The sequence below is a fragment of the Chiloscyllium plagiosum genome, unplaced genomic scaffold, assembly GCF_037043375.1.
Source record: "Chiloscyllium plagiosum isolate Xiang-an unplaced genomic scaffold, Cpla_swu_hap1 HiC_scaffold_3, whole genome shotgun sequence".
Classification (NCBI taxonomy): domain Eukaryota; kingdom Metazoa; phylum Chordata; class Chondrichthyes; order Orectolobiformes; family Hemiscylliidae; genus Chiloscyllium; species Chiloscyllium plagiosum.
In genome coordinates, this window is record NW_028270141.1 from 134,473,523 (window position 1) to 134,494,925 (window position 21,403).

General features: G+C 42.7%; 1 long non-coding RNA gene across 1 annotated transcript; it reads left to right on the forward strand.

Moving 5' to 3' along the window:
* The first annotated feature begins 15,070 nt into the window (after positions 1–15,070).
* Positions 15,071–20,367, forward strand: LOC148151351 (uncharacterized). Its single transcript, XR_015752010.1, has 3 exons — positions 15,071–15,134; positions 20,048–20,139; positions 20,239–20,367. It is a non-coding gene; the product is annotated as an uncharacterized LOC148151351 (long non-coding RNA).
* Positions 20,368–21,403: the final 1,036 nt, after the last annotated feature.

A 21,403-nucleotide genomic window follows, 5' to 3' on the forward strand; every position in this document is an offset into this window, starting at 1 on the left:
AAGGACATCTTTCAGTATTTCCAAATACGAGATTTTATACAAAAGAGACCACACTGATAGTCAATCCTTACAAATCGAATAGAGAAGGGAGAGTGCTTTGACCGATGGGGCTGCCCTCGGTCAGTACTCTCTACCACTCACTATGCAATAAGGTATCGCAGGACATGGAATGGTTATATAAAACCTGGAATCAAGAATTAGGGTTGGAAATCTCTTTAGAAATGTGGGAGAACATCTGCGAAAATACCAGGAAGATCTCTATCTGTAACAGGACTCAAGCTACTCAATTGAAGATACTTCACAGGGTTCATATGGCACCTAAATGACTCGCAAAGCTCAAGGCAGGAGCATCACCAATGTGTCCCAAATGCAAAATCCAAGTTGGTACTCTCACGCATTGACTGTGGACACGCCATAAGATCTGCAGGTATTGGGTCAGAGTAGCAAATGTCTTGACAAAGATTTTGGAAAAGGAGATTGGATTGGATTGGATCCAGTGTCCTTACTTTTAGGTTCCCCAAATTTTCCCCCTCTAGACGTATACGGGAGGAATTATTTACTATTTTTCCCTTTTGGGCAAGGAAAAATATTTTAGTGAATTGAATATCCGAAAGTCCCCCAGGACTTTTAAATTGGCATAGGATAGTCATGGAATATATCCCCCTTGACTTCCTCATGAATATGGTACACCAAAAAACGGAATTATTTTACAGAACATGGCAGCCCTTTTTGAACTACACCGACACAGATATTTCACCATATTGTCCAGGGCTTTTGCTTAGCCGTGGTAATAGTGCCGGCTGGTTCGAGGGCCCCCAAGAGAAGGAATCCTGTATAAATACAGGTTTTGTTATGACTTGATATAAATCTATTTTGAGCATGTTTCTAGTTATTTATCTACCTTTTTGTTTATTGTTAGTAATGTATGATATCCTATTTTATGTTTTGATCGTTTGTCGAATAGATTAATAGTTAGGTTTCCTTTTTAAATTTTATATTGGTGTTGTTATTTTGTAAAATAGAATACACTAGTTTTGTATTATTTTTGTAATTGTGTAAAAAATTTTAAAAATCTTCTTTCATAAAAATATCTATTAAAAAATTAAAGTTGTTAATTTTTACTTTAAATAGTGACTTTTGGGATCATTCTTTGCTTCTCAAATTTTAACAGATTACTGCTCAGGTTAAATCGTTTCTGGGTTGCTGGTTTAAATTAGCAGGGGCGTTTACCCCATGTCATAACACTTAAGGTCCAGATGCATTGTTCCTTGAAGGTGGAGTTGTAGGTAGATGGTGGTGAAGAAGGCGTTTGGCATGCTTCCCTTTATTGGGCAGTCCGTTGAGTATAGGAGTTGGATTATCATGCTGTGGTTATACAGAACATTGGTTAGGCCACTTTTAGAATACTGCAGTCAGTTCTGGTCTCCCTGCTATAGAAAATACGTTGCTAAACTTAAGAGTTTACAAGGATGTTGCCTTGATTGGAGGATTTGAGACAAAGGGAGAGACTGAATCGGCTGTGGCTTTATTTTCCCTGGAGCATTGGAGGCTGAGGGGATGACATTATAGAGCTTTATAAAATCATGAAGGGCATGGATTAAGGGAATAGCCAAGGTCTCTTTTCTCAGTGTAGGGGTGTCCAAAGCTAGAGGGCACAGGTTTAAGGTGAGAGGGGAAAGATTTAAAAGGAACCTGAGGGGCAACTTTCTCATGCAGAGGATGTTGCATGTATGGAATGAGCTGCCAGAGGAAGTGGCGGAGATACAATTCCAACATTTAAAATGCATTTGGCTAGGTACATGAATAGGAATTAGAGGGATATGGGCCAAATGCTGTCAAATGGGATTAGATTAATTTAGGATATCTGGACGAAGAGTCTGTTTCCATGTTGTATAACTATGACTCTATAACATTCTCTGTCTCTCTCGCACTCACTGTCTCTCTCTCGCTCTCTCTGTCTCTGTGTGTGTGTGTGTTTTTCTCTCTCTCTGTCTCTTTCTCTCTCTCTTGACACTTGCTGCATTATAATAGACACACTTCAACCCATCACACTGACTGCAATTTTGCCCTATCAACTGTCTATCCTTCCCCACAGACTCGCTCTACAATTTATCTGCCTGTTCACCAGCTATCCCATCTTCTGATCTGCAGCTCTGGTTCCCAACCCCCTGCCAAACTAGTTTAACTCTCCTGAAGAGCTCTAGCAAACCATCCAGGATGTTGGTGCCTCTCCAGTTCAGGTATAACCTGTCCTTCCTGTATATGTCCCACCTTCCCCAGAAGGTATCCCAGTGATACACACATCTGAAGCCCTCCCTCCTACACCAGCTCTGCAGCCATGTGTTCATCTGCACTCGCTCTCTATTCCTAGCCTCACTAGTTAGTGACACTGGTAGCAATTCTGAGATTACTTCTCTACTCGTCCTGCCTTTTAGCTTCCAACCTAACTCCCTATATTCATTTTCCCTACCTATGTCATTTGTACTGATGTGTACCATGACGTCTGGCTGCTCACCCTCCCCCCTTAAGAATCCTGTAAGCTTGATCAGAGACATTCCCTGATCCAGCACCTGGGAGGCAACATACCATCTGGGAGTCTCATTTGCTACCACAGAATCCCTGTCTGTTCCTCTCACCATTGAATCTCCTATCACTATCGCTCTCCTCTTCTCCCCCTTTCCCTTCTGAACCCTAGAGCCAGGCTCAGTGTCAGGAACCTGGCCATTGTGGCTTTCCCTTGGTAGGTGTCACCCCCCATCTCCTCACCCAAAACGGTATACTTATTGACGGGAACAGTCACAGGAGATCCCTGCACTGTTTGCCTGTTTCCTTTCCCTCTTCTGACAGTCACCCACTCCCTTTATCCTATAGCTCAGGTGTGACTACCTCCCTGTAACTCCTCTCCATTAGGCAAGTGAACTTGCTCTGAACTCCATTAATTACAGGTTGCCATGTTGGAAATCCTCCTCATCCCAACTCTATCTTCTATGAGTTAGCTCATCTTCTGTTCATGCTAATATTCTATGTCTAACACCAATGGCTCTTATTAAATGGTTTAATGTGCATTGTCTTATTGCAGTGCCTTTATCTATTGTGCTTTTTACATCAGCAAAGAATGCCATTAATTTTTCACCCATGTCCCAGGAGTGATTTTTTTTTAAAATCCCCATCACAAATCTAGCTGATGCTAGACTATATTATGCATATCTAAGTGCCCTGCCTATCACATTCTTTCTAATGGACTCTAAAATTTTCCCCATAACTTGACTTAAATTGTCTTATACAAAATGGTCAAAAACTGATACGTGATTCAAAGGTAACATTTTCTAAAAGTTACTGAGCTTTGCTCTTGCACCTGAATCCTCAATCTTACATACAGCCTCGTAACTAGTTGGCGACATTAGATAAAGAACAGGAATAGGCTATTTATTTCCATGAGCCAGCTTTGTCAAGACTGATCTGGTTGTGATCTTAACTCTATTTTCCTGTCTGTCTCGACCAAAAACCCTAAAATCTCTACTCTATCAAAGGTCTATCTCACTCCCTTGTGAATAAATTCAATCATCCAGTCTTTACTGCTTTCTGGCATGATAATACTGCACACTGGTAACCCTCAGAGATGAATTTCTCCTGTTCTCTGTCTTAGGTTCCCTATTATGCAGTTGGCTATAAACAGAAGTAACCTCTTTATTCTTATTAAAATAGAGGATGGGAGAAAAAATGCTGAGGTCTGCCCAGCAGCCACCAAGCTCCACTGTGAGCTAAGTGAGCTCTTATGGCACATTTGCCCCTCACTGGGAGGAAGTCCCACCTCTGGAGCTGTTAGCCAATCCAGTAGCTGGATCAGTGGTGCTGGAAGAGCACAGCAATTCAGGCAGCATCCGAGGACAGGCAAAATCGACGTTTCGGGCAAAAGCCCTTCATCAGGAATAAAGGCAGAGAGCCTGAAGCGTGGAGAGATAAGCTAGAGGAGGGTGGGGGTGGGGATAGAGTAGCATAGAGTACAATAGGTCAGTGGGGGAGGAGATGAAGGTGATAGGTCAGGGAGGAGAGGTAGTCCCAGCACCACTGGAATGAGAATTGCCAAGACTGCAGGGAGGCCAATGAGGAGACACCAGACGTTCCAGAGTGGGGTAGCTCGAGGGGTTTTAGATGAGGTTAAGATGAGGGGATTTGCTCCTCAAGAAGGGAGTGAAAGGGTTTTACATGTTCTTGCAATGAGGAAGAAAGTGATGCTATAATGGAGGGGGATTGGGTGTTCCTTTGATGACAAAAGACATCTTCCCTCCTCTCTCTTTCCCTTTCTCTCTTACCGCCCCACCCCGTGTGAAACAGTGAGCCCTTCCTTCCCACCACTTTAACACTTTTCGTGAGGGTGGCACAGTGGCTCAGTGGTCAGCACTGCTGCCTCACAGCACCTGGGTTAGATTCCCGCCTTGAATGACTGTCTGTGTGGAGTTTGTACATTCTCCCTGTGTCTGCATGGGTTTCCTCCAGGTGCTCCAGTTTCATCCCACAATCCAAAGATGGGCAGGTCAGGTGAATTGGCCGAGCTAAATTGCCCATAGTGTTAGGTGCATTAGTCAGGGGTAAATATAGGGTAGGGGAATGGGTCTGGATGTGTTACTGTTCGGAGGGTCAGTGTGGACTTGTTGGGCTGAAGGGCCTGTTTCCATACTGTAGGGGATCTAATCTAAAAAAGGAGTGGGAGACCTACTTCTGCTCCTCTGTTCACCCCAATCATGCTGTGGCCTGGGCAAAGTGACATAGGAACAGGAGTAGACCATTCAGCCCCTCAAGCCTGTCTGCCACTCAATAAAATCATGGCTGATCTGTGACTGAACTCCACATGCTTGCCTTGGGCCTATTTCTCTTGATTCCCTTGCTTAATAAAGCTTTGTCTTCCGATTGTGGTCAATTGAGTTTTTAACAAGCTCATTTGACCTTTATTTTTCCACGCGGTGAAAGTGGGCTGTAGATTTCAGTGTCCACCCCCGTTCTACTGTGGAGTTGAGCTCAGGGGGGATAGGAGGGGGCGGGCTAGCCAGCTGACCTATATTACATGCTATCCCACTGAGAAAAATAAAACATTTGGGGTCTGTAATCTCCAGCCAGAGTTTCTGAATTAAATATCCTGGGAACGCTTTTGTGTTTTTCATTCACCTGTAAACATTTTTCAAAGATTGACACTGTTTCAGAAAGCCCTGATAAAAGCTTATTTAAAACGTGCCATTTTAATTTCTTTCAGTAATTTTTCAGCTCATCAGCTTCTATGTAAATGTGTGACCGTGTCAAATGAGCAAGGTGAAAATTATTAATCTCTCCGTAAAACTTGGAGAACATATTTTATTTGCCCTTTTGTCACCAGTAGATCTGTTTCTCCTTCACAATCACTTTAAAGTAATGGAAATACAGTAATTAGTGTTCTGTATTTCACGATAGACGTTTCAAAGTGTATGTAAACCAATGTTGAGTTTTGGCACAGACTTAGTGGTACTCATTTAAAAAGATGATGAAGTGTGAGAGAGAAAGGGTCATTCTGAGGAGGGTTGCATTTGACCTTTAGGAATTAAGAATTTCCCTCTTCCTATGACTGAACTGTGAAAATATTTTTATCCTTTAAAAATATTACACAAGTCTGTCATGGATATGTTGGACTACATACTAGCAATCTCAAAAAAACAATTTCTCCTTTATAATTAACCACATTGTTTATCAGCAACTTTGAGATTTAAGTACAAGTACATTTCTATACCTTCTAAAACTTAAACTTGCCCTTGTCCACCTGCGAGCCTCTGCAGGTGGAAATTGTTTTAAAGTTTATGGGGATCCTTTGTCCCTTCAACTTGGTACAGCACCACCTGGATGTTCCATCTGGCTATTAATGAGTCCTGACTCTTTGATCCATCAGTTATGACAGGAGTAATGATAGCCTGAACTTTACCAAATTAGGAATCGCAAATCTCGCTCCCAAATGATAGAAATTCCTTCCTATTTCAATGTGCTACTGTCTTACACCAGATGTGTTTGAATTCCAGGCACAGTTGTCAAAGGGTTGTCACTTTCACACTTTGAAAAATAACATGGCACATGCTTCACAGCAGCAGTACATGAAAAATTCTTAAAAGACACGTGGATTGTTCTAAAAAACAAAGTGGTGTAGATGCTAGAAATCTGAAACTAAAACAGCAAATGCTTGAATAAAAACATAATAACTGTAACTGCTGGAAACTTGAAATAAAACAGAAGGGGCTGGAGAAATGTAGCAGGTCTGGGAGCATCTGTGGAGAGAGAAACATAGTATTTTCAGTTTGATGTATTGAGGCTAGGTGTTTGATTTACTGGTAGGTGAACGCTTTGCAGAGAATGATCATAATTTGGTTACGTTTAGTTTAGGGATGGAAAGGGATAGGTATATGTTGCAGGGCAAGAGTTATAGATGGGGGAAGGGCAATTATAATGCGATGAGGCAAGACTTAGGAGGCATAGAATGGAGTAGCAAAATGCAGGGGATGGGGACATTCCAAGAGCTCCTCAACTGAGACACTGTCTTCAACTCCATCCCAATGCAATGCAGTTGACTCCTAGCTGTCCTCTGAAATGGCCTCAAGCCATTCAGTTCAAGAGCAACTAGGGATGGGCAACAAATGTTCAGCTTGTTGGTGACCCCCACATTCCATGTAAGAATGAATAAACAAGGTTGTCATCTCACCAACCCTCATCTCCATCATCTTTGCTGCAAATCTGTACCTCAACAGCCAGCCTCAGCACTACCTCAGCCTGCAAATGGAGTTGAAGAAGCCATTCATTAGCTGGAAACCAAAAATACCCCTGGAGCAGACAGGATCCATACTGAAAATGCTCCTGCAATGATTGTGCAACCTCATAGCCTCTTACCTAGGAGGAGCAATACTGTAATCATAACAATCTTAAAGGAAATAAGTCGCATTTTGTTAAATAAAGAGCAGCCTCCCTGTTATCTGCAGTGGGAATGATCATTGCAAGGATGCTCCTTCAATTGCCTTCTCCCAGTGGTTGGAGTTCCTCTCAGAGTTTCAATGTGGATTTCACCCACCCAGTGAGACACTGCAAGTATAATCCATACAAAGTAACAAATCCAGGATAAATGCAAGCTCCAAATCCAACCAATGTACATGGCCCTTTAAACCTAATTGGAGCCTTTAATTTGATCAACCATGACAGCTTTAAGAGAGATTTCAATCGTAACTCCCACTAGAAACTTGGCAGGATCCTTCGTCCAATCAGTTCAAGGACAATTTGAGATGGGCAGCAAATGTTGCCTTGCTGGTGATGCCAATGCCTCATGCAAGACTTTTAAAAACAAGAACGAGGCTGTGTCATCACATTTTTTCTCTTCTCCATCTTCTTCACTGCAAGTCTGCACCTCACCTCCAGCAAGCTCTCCACAGGAGACAAGGTTCCGTATAAGATGAATAGCAAAACATTCAACTTTCATTGCTTTGCACCCCAAAACCAAGGTAATTCAAGCCTCAGTCATTGAGCAGCAGTACGAAGATAGCACGTCTGGTTGTGCCCACTCAAGAGACTGAGCAACAAGTCAGCGTTGACTCATTTACTAAAGCCTACTAAGAATGTAGGCCTTACTTTAAATGTCCAGAAAACTGAAGTGAAATCCTGAAAAACATGGACCGTTCTCCATAGCTCACAAGGAACGGTGAATGGTGCTGCGCATTGTGAACATCTGTGAACATCCCCACTAGATAAGGTGAATAGCCAAAGTTTTCCCCGGGGTTGGGCAGACCAAAACTAGAAGGCAAAGGTGAGAGGAGAAAGATTTAAAAGGCACCCGAGAGGCAACCTTTTCACACAAACGATGCTGTGTACAAGGAAATGAGTTGCTCGAAGAAGTGGTAGAATGAGTACAATTACAACATTAAAAAGACATATTTTGACAGTTACATGGATAGGAAAAGTTTAGAGAGATAGGGGCCAAACACAAGCAAATGAATCATAGAATCCCTACAGTGTGGAAACAGGCCATTTGGCTCAACAAGTCCACACCAACCCTCCAAAGAGTATCCCACCCAGATCCTTTCCCCTACCCTATTACTTTACATTTCCCCTGACCAATGCACCAAACCTACACATCCCCAAACACTATGGGCAATTTAACCTGCACATCTTTGGATTGTGGGGGGAAACTGGAGCACCCGGAGAAAAACCACGCAGACACAGAGAGAATGTACAAACTCCACACGGACAGTCGCCCAAGGCTGAAATTGAACCTGTGTCCCTGGCACTGTGAGGCAGCAGTGCTAACCACTGAGCCATGTGCCACCCAAATGGGACTAGTTCAGTCTAGGAAACCTGATCAGTATGGACGAGTTAGGCCAAAGGGCCTGTTTCTGTGCTGTATGAATTTGTGACTCTCAAAGATGGCAAGGGAGATGACAAAATTTACCACCATTTACAATCTGCCTTTGGACAATTGAGGAAAAGAGTTTCTAAGGATCAGAACCTCAAAGTTCATGGTTTAGGATGTTCTGGCTATGGAGGGGGTGCAACAAAGGTTAACCAGAATAATTTCTGAGATGGCAAGACTGATGTATGAAGAGAGACTGGATCGGTCAGGACTATATTCACCAAAGTTTAGAAGAATGGTTAGGGTTAAGGTTAGGGGATGATCTTATAAAAACCAATAAAATCCTAACAGGACTAGACCAAGGTAAAAGCAGAAACTTTGTTCCCAATGACCAAGGAATCTAGGATGAGGAGTTCACAATTTAGGGACACAGGGTAGGTCATTTAGGACCAAGGAGAAATTGAGGAGAAATTTCTTCACTAGTGATTGTTGAAGCTGTGGAACTTTCTGCCATGGAAAAAAAATTGAGGCCAAAACTAAAATAGCATAGAGTGTTTTCAAGAATGTTAGATATAGTTCTTGGGCTAAAGGGATCAAAGGGTATGTGGAGAAAGCACAAACAGGGTACTGAGTTGGATGATCAGCCCTGATCATATTAAATGGGAGAGCAGGCTCAAAGGCTGAATGGCCAACTCCTGCTCCTATTTTCTGTGTTTCTACTAAGTAGCATTGGTCTCAGTGTTCCTACAAGCTTCGGAGACTTGGAGAATCTACAACAGGTACCTTGTGGTATTGAAGAAACATCACCAGTGCTATCTCAGCAAAATCCTTCAAATACACTGGCAGGACAAGCAGTTTAATGTCAGTATCCTCTTCCTACGTTTCCAGCCACAAGACGTATATCACCTAAAGCCAGCCTCGCTGGATGTATCATGTAACTCGCATGCCTGACGCCAGGATCCCAAAATTACTGGTCCACTCCAAATATTGGTGTGGCAAGAGACTTCCAGGAAAAAAGAGAAACGCTTCATGGATATGCACAAAGCATCCCTGAAGAGATCCAACATTCCCATCAATTGATGGGAATACCTGAGCCACGATCAACCAAAACGATGAAGCATTTGGAAGGAACCTAAGGCCAGGCTCAGGCAGTGACACTTGCATCCCAACAAAAATAAAAGTTAAAGCCAATGGAAGCACAATGTATTCAATGGCCTTTCTCTGAGTATCATTTTGGGATTCTGGGACATTGAGATTTATATGGGCAGTACAGTTTTGGATAAATTCCATAAAATGAAGTGTGGAGGACACGACGTGACAGGCAGGCATTGGAGTAAAGTCCAGAAGAAGAAGAATGTAGATGAGGCTTTTAGCAACTGGTTTGAGGCAGGCAGGGATGATACGTGGTGATGCAATGGAGGTGAACGTGGACAGTTTTCTTGTTATACAATTACTTCGCTCTCTCTCGACAACCTGTTAGAAACATGTGATTGTTAGATCACACATATGAACATGAAGTTTAAATTAATTATTTTTGGCACACACATGCCATCTGGTGGTTATTTTTTGTTAAGAAAAAGGAAGCATATGTCAGGTATAGGATTCTGGAGTAGTGGTGTTGGAAGAGCACAGCAGTTCAGGTAGCATCCAAGAAGCTTCGAAATCGACGTTTCGGGCAAAAGCCCTTCATCAGGAATAAAGGCAGTGAGCCTGAAGCGTGGAGAGATAAGCTGGAGGAGGATGGGGGTGGGGAGAAAGTAGCATAGAGTACAATGGGTGAGTGGGGGAGGGGATGAAGGTGATAGGTCAGTGCTCTCTGTCCCCATGACCTGTCCGGATTTGTCCTACCTGCCTAACTCCTTTTCCACCTATCCACTCCACCCTCTCCTCCCTGACCTATCACCTTCACCCCTCCCCCACTCACCCATTGTACTCTATGCTACTTTCTCCCCACCCTCATCCTCCTCTAGCTTATCTCTCCATGCTTCAGGCTCACTGCCTTTATTCCTGATGAAGGGCTTTTGCCCGAAATGTCGATTTCGAAGCTCTTTGGATGCTGCTTGAACTGCTGTGCTCTTCCACCCACCACTACTCCAGAATCTGGTTTCCAGCATCTGCAGTCATTGTTTTTACCAATATGTCAGGTATAGACAGGATAGATCGAGTGAATCCTTAGAAGAGTATAAAGAAAGTATACTTAAGAGGGAAATCAGGAGGGCAAGACTGGGACATGAGATAGCTTTGACAAATAGAATTAAGGAGAATCCAAAGGGTTTTTACAAATATATTAAGGACAAAAGGGTAACTAGGGAGAGAATAGGGTCCCTCAAAGATCAGCAAGGCGGCCTTTGTGTGGAGCCACAGAAAATGGGGGAGATACTAAATGAATATTTTGCATCAGTATTTACTGTAGAAAAGGATATGGAAGATATAGACTGTAGGGAAATAGATGGTGACATCTTGCAAAATGTCCAGATTACAGAAGAGGAAGTGCTGGATGTCTTGAAATGGTTAGAAGTGGATAAATCCCCAGGACCTGATCAGGTGTACCCGAGAAGTGATTGCTGGGCTTCTTGCTGAGATATTTGTATCGTCGATAGTCACAGGTGAGGTGCCGGAAGATTGGAGGATGGCAAACGTGGTGCCACTGTTTAAGAAGGGCAGTAAAGACAAGCAGGGAACTATAGACCGGTGAGCCTGACCTCGGTGGTGGGCAAGTTGTTGGAGGGAATCCTGAGGGACAGGATGTACATGTATTTGGAAAGGCAAGGACTGATTCGGGATAGTCAACATGGCTTTGTGCATGGGAAATCATGTCTCACAAACTTAATTGAGTTTTTTGAAGAAGTAACAAAGAAGATTGATGAGGCAGAGCAGTAGATGTGATCTATATGGACTTCAGTAACGTGTTCGATAAGGTTACCCGTGGGAGACTGATTAGCAAGGTTAGATCTCATGGAATACAGGGAGAACTAGCCATTTGGATACAGAACTGGCTCAAAGGTAGAAGACAGAGGGTGGTGGTGGAGGATTGTTTTTCAGACTGGAGTGCCACAAGGATCGATGCTGGGCCCTCTACTTTTTGTCATTTACATAAATGATTTGGATGCGAGCATAAGAGGTACAGTTAGTAAGTTTGCAAATGACACCAAAATTGGAGGTGTAGTGGACAGCGAAAAGGGTTACCTCAGGTTACAACAGGATCTGGACCAGATGGGCCAATGGGCTGAGAAGTGACAGATGGAATTTAATTCAGATAAATGCGAGGTGCTGCATTTTGGGAAAGCAAATCTTAGCAGGACTTATACACTTAATGGTAAGGTCCTAGGGAGTGTTGTTGAACAAAGAGACCTTGGAGTGCAGGTTCATAGCTCCTTGAAAGTGGAATCGCAGATAGACAGGATAGTGAAGAAGGCGTTTGGTATGCTTTCCTTTATTGGTCAGAGTATTGAGTACAGGAGTTGGGAGGTCATGTTGCGGCTGTACAGGACATTGGTTAGGCCACTGTTAGAATATTGCGTGCAATTCTGGTCTCCTTCCTATTGGAAAGATGTTGTGAAACTTGAAAGAGTTCAGAAAAGATTTACAAGGATGTTGCCAGGGTTGGAGGATTTGAGCTGTAGGGAGAGGCTGAACAGGCTGGGGCTGTTTTCTCTGGAGCATTGGAAGTTGAGGGGTGACCTTATACAGGTTTACAAAATCATAAGGGGCATGGATAGGATAAATAGATAAAGTCTTCCAGAACTAGAGGGCATAGGTTTAGGGTTAGAGGGGAAACATATAAACACATGTTGCCAGGGTTGGAGGATCTTAGCTACAGAGAAAGGCTGAACAGGCTGGGGCTGTTTTCCCTGGAGCGTCGAAGGCTGAGGGGTGACCTTATAGAGGTCTACAAAATTATGAGGGGCATGGATAGGATAAATAGACAAAGTCTTTTCCCTGGGGTCGGGAAGTCCAGAACTAGAGGGCATAGGTTTAGGGTGAGAGGGGAAAGATATAAAAGAGACCTAAGGGGCAACTTTTTCACGCAGAGGGTGGTAAGTGTATGGAATGAGCTGCCAGAGGATGTGGTGGAGGCTGGTACAATTGCAACATTTAAGAAGCATTTGGATGGGTATATGAATAGGAAGGGTTTGGAGGGATATGGGCAGGGGGCTGGCAGGTGGGACTAGAAGGGTTGGGATGTCTGATCGTCGTGGACGGGTTGGACCGAAGGGTCTGTTTCCATGCTGTACATCTCTATGACTCTATTTCATGATGTAATTTCACTTTCCAGTACAAGTATTTCTCCTTCAAGCAATTCTCCCAAAAATGTTACCTGCCTCTGTCACTTAGTTCTACTTGTGAAAACCCTGCTATTTACAAAGTCACTGCCTTGCTTGTCAGTGTCCATTTCCAAAAGTTGTATTTTTCATAAAGCATTGTCAGGATGTGAAGGTAATGTTGAAATAGGGCCTCCTGATGAAGGGCTTTTGCCCGAAACATCGATTTTACTGCTCCTCAGATGCTGCCTGAACTGCTGTGCTTTTCCAGCACCACTGTAATCTAGACTCTGGTTTCCAGCATCTGCAGTCATTGTTTTTACCTTTCTGTAAATCAGGCAATTTTCTGATCTGTTCAAACATCCTATTGTTTAGTTTTAGACAGGAACAGCAACAAGAATTTGTATTTGCCACATTGTATTGCATCTGCCATGCTTTTGCCCACTCAGTCAAGTTATCCAAATCACATTGAAGCATCTCTGTATTCTCCTCACAGTTCACCATCCCACTCAGCTTTGTGGAGAAGAGCAAGTGCAACAGAAGGGAATGTATTTTTCCTACAGCGTAAAAGGCATCACTTTTCCACTCGTCTCTTCTATTCCGAACAGGAATGGAGCTAGTAGTGAGGCAGCTCATGATCAAAGATAATAGTTCAGTCTTAGGATCTGTCCACTGTCAGATAACTGAGTTGTGTTTGTATGGTCACTGGGTTTTGTCAGTGTCCTTGTACTTGCCTACCTTTAAACATCCTTAACTGCTAAGCGAAAGCTTTAACAAATATTAGACATCAAGACACTTTAGAAAGTATTAAGTTGAAGATGATCAAAATGCATTCAAAGAGGTATGTTTTAAGAAGTGGCAAAGCCTATGAAGTAAATTTCAAAGCTTATCATCCAACCAATTGAAGGCATGGCCATCAATGGTGGAGCAATGGAACTAAGAGATGTTCAAGATCAGGTCTTTTAATGTTCCTTTTTTTGGTTTTGTACTATTCTCATGCTTTTGAAAAGTAAGTTAATGCTTTTCCATCCATAATAGGTTGAACTGCAATTTGTGACAATCAAGATAGGTATAATTTCTAGATCAAGAAAATGGCTATTCATATCGGACAAAGATAATGAGGTAGTGATACAAGGTTTAGATGAACATTCACCTCCCCATTGTGGTAGAAAGAGTTAAATTCCAAACAAGACAAGCAATCATCAATGGAAGAATGTTAAGGTGCCCGCTTCCCAAAGCATGACAATTTGTGGATATGCATTGTTGCCAATTTTGTTGTCAACGTTGTTGTGGAATGTTGTGTGTAGACTTGATCTAAATAAATTAATGATGCATTCATAAAGAAAACTTACCCTGCTTCCATTCTAAATTGATAACTAAGCCTACTTTAAGTTAAGTGACACAACTAAATTAGTCAAAACATAGCTTGCTGTTTCAATCATAAATAATACAAGTCTTTGAACAGTATGTTCTAAAGGAGGGATATCCATCCTGCAACTCCTTAGCTGTCACAATTTGCCTTTTGAATCCTGGATGCCTAAGCCCTCATTATGGAGACATACAGTGCAAAAGGCCATCGTTTTTGTACTGGCTCTCTGGCCTTTTGAATTCATCCTGTTCCCTTGCTCTTTCCTACTACAGTAATTATTAACTTTATGTTATATGTCTTTCTTGCTGGTAGCTTTTGGTGGATAAATACCAAACTAGGACACTTCATAATACTAGTATCATCAATTTGAGAGATACAATTAGTAAGTATAAAGATTTTAAATTTTATGAGCTAGGCATTCCAGCACATGTTGATTTTCCAGTGGACCTGAAACAGCCAGAGGCAGAAAGCTCCTCAGAGCTTCAGCAGAATGGCTGCACCATTCTCCAAGGTTTGGTTTTAGCTAGCATGCGAGAAGATATGTGAAGCTTAAGAAAGAAAACACAGCCTTTGCCTTGCTTCCTGGAATTGGAGTGCTGAACAATAGAGGTCGAAGCTACCAGCTGGGCCTTGGAAGAGAATGTGAATTGAGATCATTATGTGCTCTCAAAGATGACTAATGTGTGTCACAGACCTGTTAGCCTTTGCTGCAAAAACAATTTTCATACACTAAAATGTCCTCAAAAATGTCAGGCTACGTGTGAGGCTGCAGCGGTAACCAATGACCCACAATCCCATCCCTTGTTCTTTCGCTTGTCCCCTCACCGCTCCGAGCCCCCTCACGCCCTTCCCCCTTCACCATTTAAAAGCCGCATGCGACACATTCCAAAATGATCGGTTTGATTTCTCACGCGCGACGCGCCGGCGCAGGGTCGGACGGGACGGGAGGGATTGGTCCGTCTCCGCCGAGCTCAGAGCCAATGGGAGGCGAGTGGCCTATTTCTCGGAAGGAGGCCGTAAAGGGCGGGGCGCGAGGGGGTTTGTAGCGCGTTCTGTGGCACGAGGCTAGCAGCGCGAGCAAAGGATCTCCTCCTCCCCCCCCTTCACCCAGGAGAGCCGGGGATTGAAGGTGACTTATTGGCTAATGTGCTCTCTTTAGGTAAGATAAATACCACCAAAGAACATCAAACATGAATCCAAAGTTATGTTCGACGGTTAAGCTTCGTTTCAAGTTCAAAATGGGAGAGAGTTGAGGACTCTACTTAAAAGAGGCGCCATTTGCTGACAGCTTGTCAAGAAGAGCTACAACTGTTGTATAGTTTAGATCTTTTTGTTTGGTTTGATTTGGGTGTCCTAAAGGAATGAACCACCAGTGGAATCTTTCTAGCAACAACTCTTCCTTGCAATTTGGGCTGGGGGTGGGGTTTGTAAGTTGTGGATTTGTCAATGGGACACAGTTTTGTGTTGCAAAACTGGATTGGATTGCAGAACAAAATAGTATGCACGTGTTTTCCAGTTTTTTGTTCAACAGGTGTTAAGAAAGTATTGTGAAATGGTTCTGTGTGGTGGATGGTCAACCTGAGTTGAAAGAAATGGTTGAGAAATGTTCTCTTAAGAAATTAACATGGGGTTGGAGCTCCAGTGTGTGGTGTTTAAAGAATAATGGGCTTTGGTGCACTGGTGATGCTCCTAGCAGAAGATTCAAGTTAATGCCCTGGAGAACCAAATCCAATTTGATGAAATTACCACCTTGCACTGTTGGTCATCAGCAAAGTAAAGAAGGGATCATCAACAGTGCTATGAAGTAATATGCGATGACATGATGGACTAAATGGCCTCTTTCTGTTCTTAACAAATCTGTGGAGTAGCACTTATCTGACAGTAACCTGCTTTCTAATGTACAGTTTGTGTTCTGCCTCTGACACTTAGCTATTGCCTTTACACTTTTTAGTCCAATATTAAATAACATAATTGAATTCAGAAAGTGAGGTAAGAGTGACCACCCTTGACATCAAGGCACTACATGGCTTGTGTGGCATCAAGGAATTGTAGCAAAATCCAAATTGGAGTTTTGATTCGGTGATTATTTTATCAACCTGCTCAAAATTGTATGACGCACACACAGGACTTGGACCCAGGTGTCCTGGCTCAGAGGATGGAATGCTACCACTGCACCACAGGAGGCCCCAGTTTAAAGGGTGAACATTTTCTTAAACAGCCTGTATAGAGATGTTATCACAAAAATGTTATATCTGGAGCAGTTGGGACTTGTATCCAGGCCACCTTGGCTCAGAGGTAAGGACATTATAACTGTGTAACAAGAGTCAAGGTTCTTTCTAAGCAAACTATTCAGACATTTCTGATGCAGGTAGGATTTGAATGTTTGCCTCCTGGTCATTGATAGAGACACTATCATGGCAACACAAAAACCCACTAAATCAAGATAGATATTTTCTGATCAAGCTGTCCAGGGAGGTTAAGGTACACCTCTGAAACAGGTGGGATCTGAACCCAGTCCTTCTGGCTCCCAGGTAGGGACACTACTATTGCACCACTGAACCTAAATAACACCCAGACAGGGACTTGAACCCTGGACCTCAGATTGAAAGTTTGATGCTTACTAAGCCAGGATAGATATCATTAATCAACCTGGTTAAAGATGTTATTAACTCTTCGGCAGGTGGGGATTTGAATCTGGGTCTCTTAGTTCGGAGCCCTTGAGCCAGTCTGCTCTCTCATTAACCAGAGAGCCACCGGGCCTTACATGAGGGGAGAGGTTGAGAAGGAGAGTGTTTGTGCTAATGTCTAGAGCAGGTGGTAGCTCAGAATTAGGGACACTACCACATCACCCAACTAAGCCAAAATAGATATTTTCTAATCAGCCTGTTCAGAGATGTGTTTGAACACTTCTGGAGCAGGTGGGATTTGAACCCAGGCCTCTTGGCCCAGAGGTGAGGACAATATGAAGTCAGAGTACCCCCCTTTTCCCAACAGGAATCCAGCGAATGTTTTTGGATCCTGTTGGTGCTAATATCAGAATAGATAGATTTGGTTGGGATATCTGGTCAGCATGGATGAGTTGGACCGAAGGGTCTGTTTGTATTGCTGTAATATATCTATGACTATGATGTTTTTAATCAACATGTTCATACATGTTATGGTACCTCTGGAACAGGCAGGTTTGAAGTCCAATCTCCTGGTTTAATGGTAGGGATACTACTACTCACCACAAGATACCACAAAGCTAGAGTAGTATTGTAGGCCCAATTATCTTTAGCTGCATCAATGACCTTCCCTCCACCATAAGGTCAATTGGAGATGTTTGCTGACAATTTTTGTTCAGCACCATTTGAGACTCCTCACACTGTGTCTGTGTCCAAATACAGCAAGACCTGGGTAGTATCCAGGCTTGGGATGACAAATGGCAAGTCATATTTGCATTACACAAGTGTCAAATAATGTTCATTTCCAACAAGTTACAGTCTAACCATCTCTCCTTGACATTCAACAGCTTTAGCAATGCTGAAATCCTCACTATCACCATAAAAGTGGTTAACATTAACCAGAAGCTTTTGACCAGCCATATAGAATAAAATATCCTTAATTGTCACTTGTACTCTAGTATAAGAGTACAGTGAAAAGTTTACAATATCGCCCCACAAAGTACCTAGGTACAGATCTTCCAAAAGAAAATAGAGAAATAAAGGGGGAAATAAAGGAAAAATTTACATTACCTTACCGTTATTCATAGTGTAGGTTAGAAAAATTTGCAAGTTAAGAAGATAAACATTACAGTCTTTCTATGAAGGGCCTATAGCAGATCAGCACAAGGGGCTTCCAAACATAGCCAGACCGAGCTCTCACACCACTGACCATCTGCACTGGTTCCCCAGTCCAAAACTGTCCCCTCTCCACTTGGGACTGCAGCCCGCTGGCCGTCCCTGCTCAGCTCGGGCCACCCAGCCTGCTGGCTGTCCCCACGTCACTCGGGCCTGCAGTCTGTTCCGCTCCATGCCTTCGGCCTGCCCTGCACTGCTACTCCAAGCTACAGTTTTCAACAGCAGTAAATAGATTAAAGAGAGGATGAACGCGAAAAGAAAGAAAAAGCAGACAGAATGGACGAGCCCTGGCCTGAGGAACTCCGATGCTGCCTACTCTGCTACCACCATCTTAGATAAATAGTAGTGCTGCAACAGTTCACCAAATGTTGGTAATTTTTCAGCAACTGACTAACTTTTTGACTCCCCAAACCTTGTCTATCATCTGGAAGGCTTGTCAGGAACATGTTGCACCATTCCAGTCGCCTCTGAGTGCAGTATAAACAACAACTGAGAACTCAACATCATGCTGGACAAAGCAGCTTGCCTGGTCAACATCACATTCACAACCTTAAGCACTCACTCTGTGGTGCTTACATCTAGAATTCACTACAGCATTTTACTAAGTCTCGCTTGACTGTACCTTACCAACCCATGACCTTCACTAGCTATATAGACAAAGGCAGCAGTACACAGGAACAGCTGTGGAGTTCTCCAAGAAGTGCACAGTTCTGATTTGGAACTGAATCCGTTCTTTCACAGTCACTGGGTCAAAACCCTAGTTTAACAGCACATGGGGTGCACCTACAGCATACTGTTCAAAAGATTAACTGACCACCACTACCTCAGTGGCAGCTATAAACTTCCAATAATTTGCATGAGTGACTAAAAGAAGTGGTAGCTTTAAATTCTAGCTAGCTCTTTGTGTCTCCGTTAGTCCTTTGCTGAGCAGCCCAAAACTTATTCCACTGTCCTGTTCCACTTTCTAGTACTTCTAAATATTTACCAATTTTTCTCCAAAGGAAGAGCAGGCCTATTTTTAATTTAGGGTGGAATATGCATGGTTGGGACTGAATAAGTAGTAAACTCAGTGGAGCAATTTTAAATCCTGATTTAAGTATATGCATCTCCAAAACTGATGTATTACTGACTGGCAAGATGTAGGGAGTGGCAAATTGCAGCAGAAGGAACTGTAGAAACAGTGCCAGGTGGCTAGGTTAAGTGGTGATAGTGGAGAGTGAGCCCAGTTGTGAGAAACTGGATGAAGGTAAAACACTTTTTCTATCTAACCTATTTTTCCTAATTGATGTGTTATTACACACTAATGATGCAGTTGGGACTTGAAAATGTAACCCCCCCCCCAGTCCATTGGTAGGGACACTACCTCTGCTGCACAAGAGGGCCCTTCATTTGTGTGTCGTAATGTCATCCAACCTTATCAAGGGGTATTTTGGGGGCGGGGTGAGGTGCTAACTGTATCTTCTTTCATACAACACTAAGTGTGCATGCCTAAATCAGTGGAGTAAATCAACAATTCTTTTGTGACCTAAAAGAGCCTTATGGCTATGATAATTTTTAATTAATGGACCTCAAATGCAGCTTAATTCAAGCAGGTTTGACTTGGGGGCCTAACTAATATTACCCCCCCCCCTCTTTAATCAAGTCCCTCGTTCAGTCCTGATGATGTCATTGAATTATGACTTGCTTGGTTCAACAGGATCCCTGTGGGTTTGGGACAATTGTCCTTTTCACCTGCACTTTAACATTGAATTGATAAGATTAAGGCAGAAGAGAGGATATCAAGACTTTCATCCTATCTCACCCTTGCTGAACTTGCCCTGCTAGGTGAGGAGAATTAAAATCAAGGTCAAGAATCTTTTCCTAAATTTCTTCATGTGGCATAGCATAGTGCAGTAATTACAAAACATTACACTTTTGCTCAGATAAATGCTGTAGAAATTTTCAAACATTTTCAGTCTCATTTTCCTCTGATCACTTACGTTAAGAGTGATTAAAGCAAGTCAATATTCAAAATATTTAGCTTTCAGTTGTAGCTGGAACTCTTATTTTGATCATGCTTTAAGTTGTAGTAAATCACATTAAGCCTTTCACTTTCTGTAATGAATGCTGGAAGAGTGCAGTAATGCATTTACGCTAGAACTTTTTCTAATAATGGTTTTTATTTTACTTTATTTGCCCAGTCGTTTTTCAGGTATTAATCATTCTTTCATTGATTGATTGTTTTTAAATTTAGGACTTGACTTAATGGTTCTTCCTTTCCCCATCTCCTCCTTGAAGAAGTAGGGATACTGAAACTGTTATTATCTGCAGCCCATCAGTGTCCAGGTCAGTATCCAGGTCTTGCTTTCTTGATTGCTCTTTGCAAATTTTGGCTCTGAAGAAGAGTCACACCGGATTCAATATTAATTGTTTTTCTCTCCACAGATGCTGCCTGACCTGCTAGGTTTTGACAGCATTCTATTTATTTCCAGCATCCACAGTAATTGGCTTTTTCTTTGGACCTTTAAGAATAAGCTGTATCTTTTATGATTGAAGCGGTGCGGTGCATTTGTTTGAACAATATCAGGAGGTAAGGGATTTCCTATGGTCAACTATCAATATTTTCATGTAGTCGTCCTTTATGATGCTCATTTTGCAAAATATGGACCAATCTTAAGGTTCTCAATGTTGTAGTACTGTGAATGTTTGTGTCGAAGTCCTTAATCCACGTGGTAGAAAAAGGGCCTCTCATTAGTTCTTGACCTACTCATAGAATCATATATCATAGAAACAGGCCCTTCAGCCCACCATGTCTATACTAACCAACAAACACCAAACTACACTAATCCCATTTGGTCTGTACTGAAAATGTGTTGCTGGAAAAGCGCAGCAGGTCAGGCAGCATCCAAGGAACAGGAGAATCGACATTTCGGGCATAAGCCCTTCTTCAGGAACACATTTTCAGCTCTGATCTCCAGCATCTGCAGTCCTCACTTTCTCCATTTAGTCTGTAGCCTAATCTACCCTGGCATTTTAAATATCCATCCAAGTGTTTCTTAAATGTTGTGAGAGTGCCAGCTTACACTACCCTTTCAGACAGCATGTTCTACAGACTCGCCTTCCCCACAAACCTCAGTCTTCTCTGCTCCAAAGAAAACAAACCCAGCCTATCCAATTTCTTCTCACAACTGTGACCTTTTGTACCTGGATGCCTGTGTCTCATGGTGTATGGTAGGGTTTAGTACTGGATTCCTTGTTGTTTGTCATGTGCATTAATGGTGTAGACGTGAATGTAGGAAGTTGAGAGTGTGTTGCAAAAAAAGCATAGCAGACCAGGTAGCATCTGAGGAGCAGGAAAATTGATATTTCAGGCCGGAGCCCTTCATCAGGAATCCTGATGAAGGGTTCTGGCCCAAAAATCGATTTTCCTGCTCCTCGGATGTTGCCTGACCTGCTGTGCTTTTCCAGCAACACACTCTCAACTCCAGCATCTGTAGACCTCACTGTCTTGTAGATGATTGTAGGAAGTAATATCAGTACATTTGCAGACAATACAAAAATTGATGGTGTGGTAAAAAGGAGGAAAACCTTAGACTACAGGATGGTATAA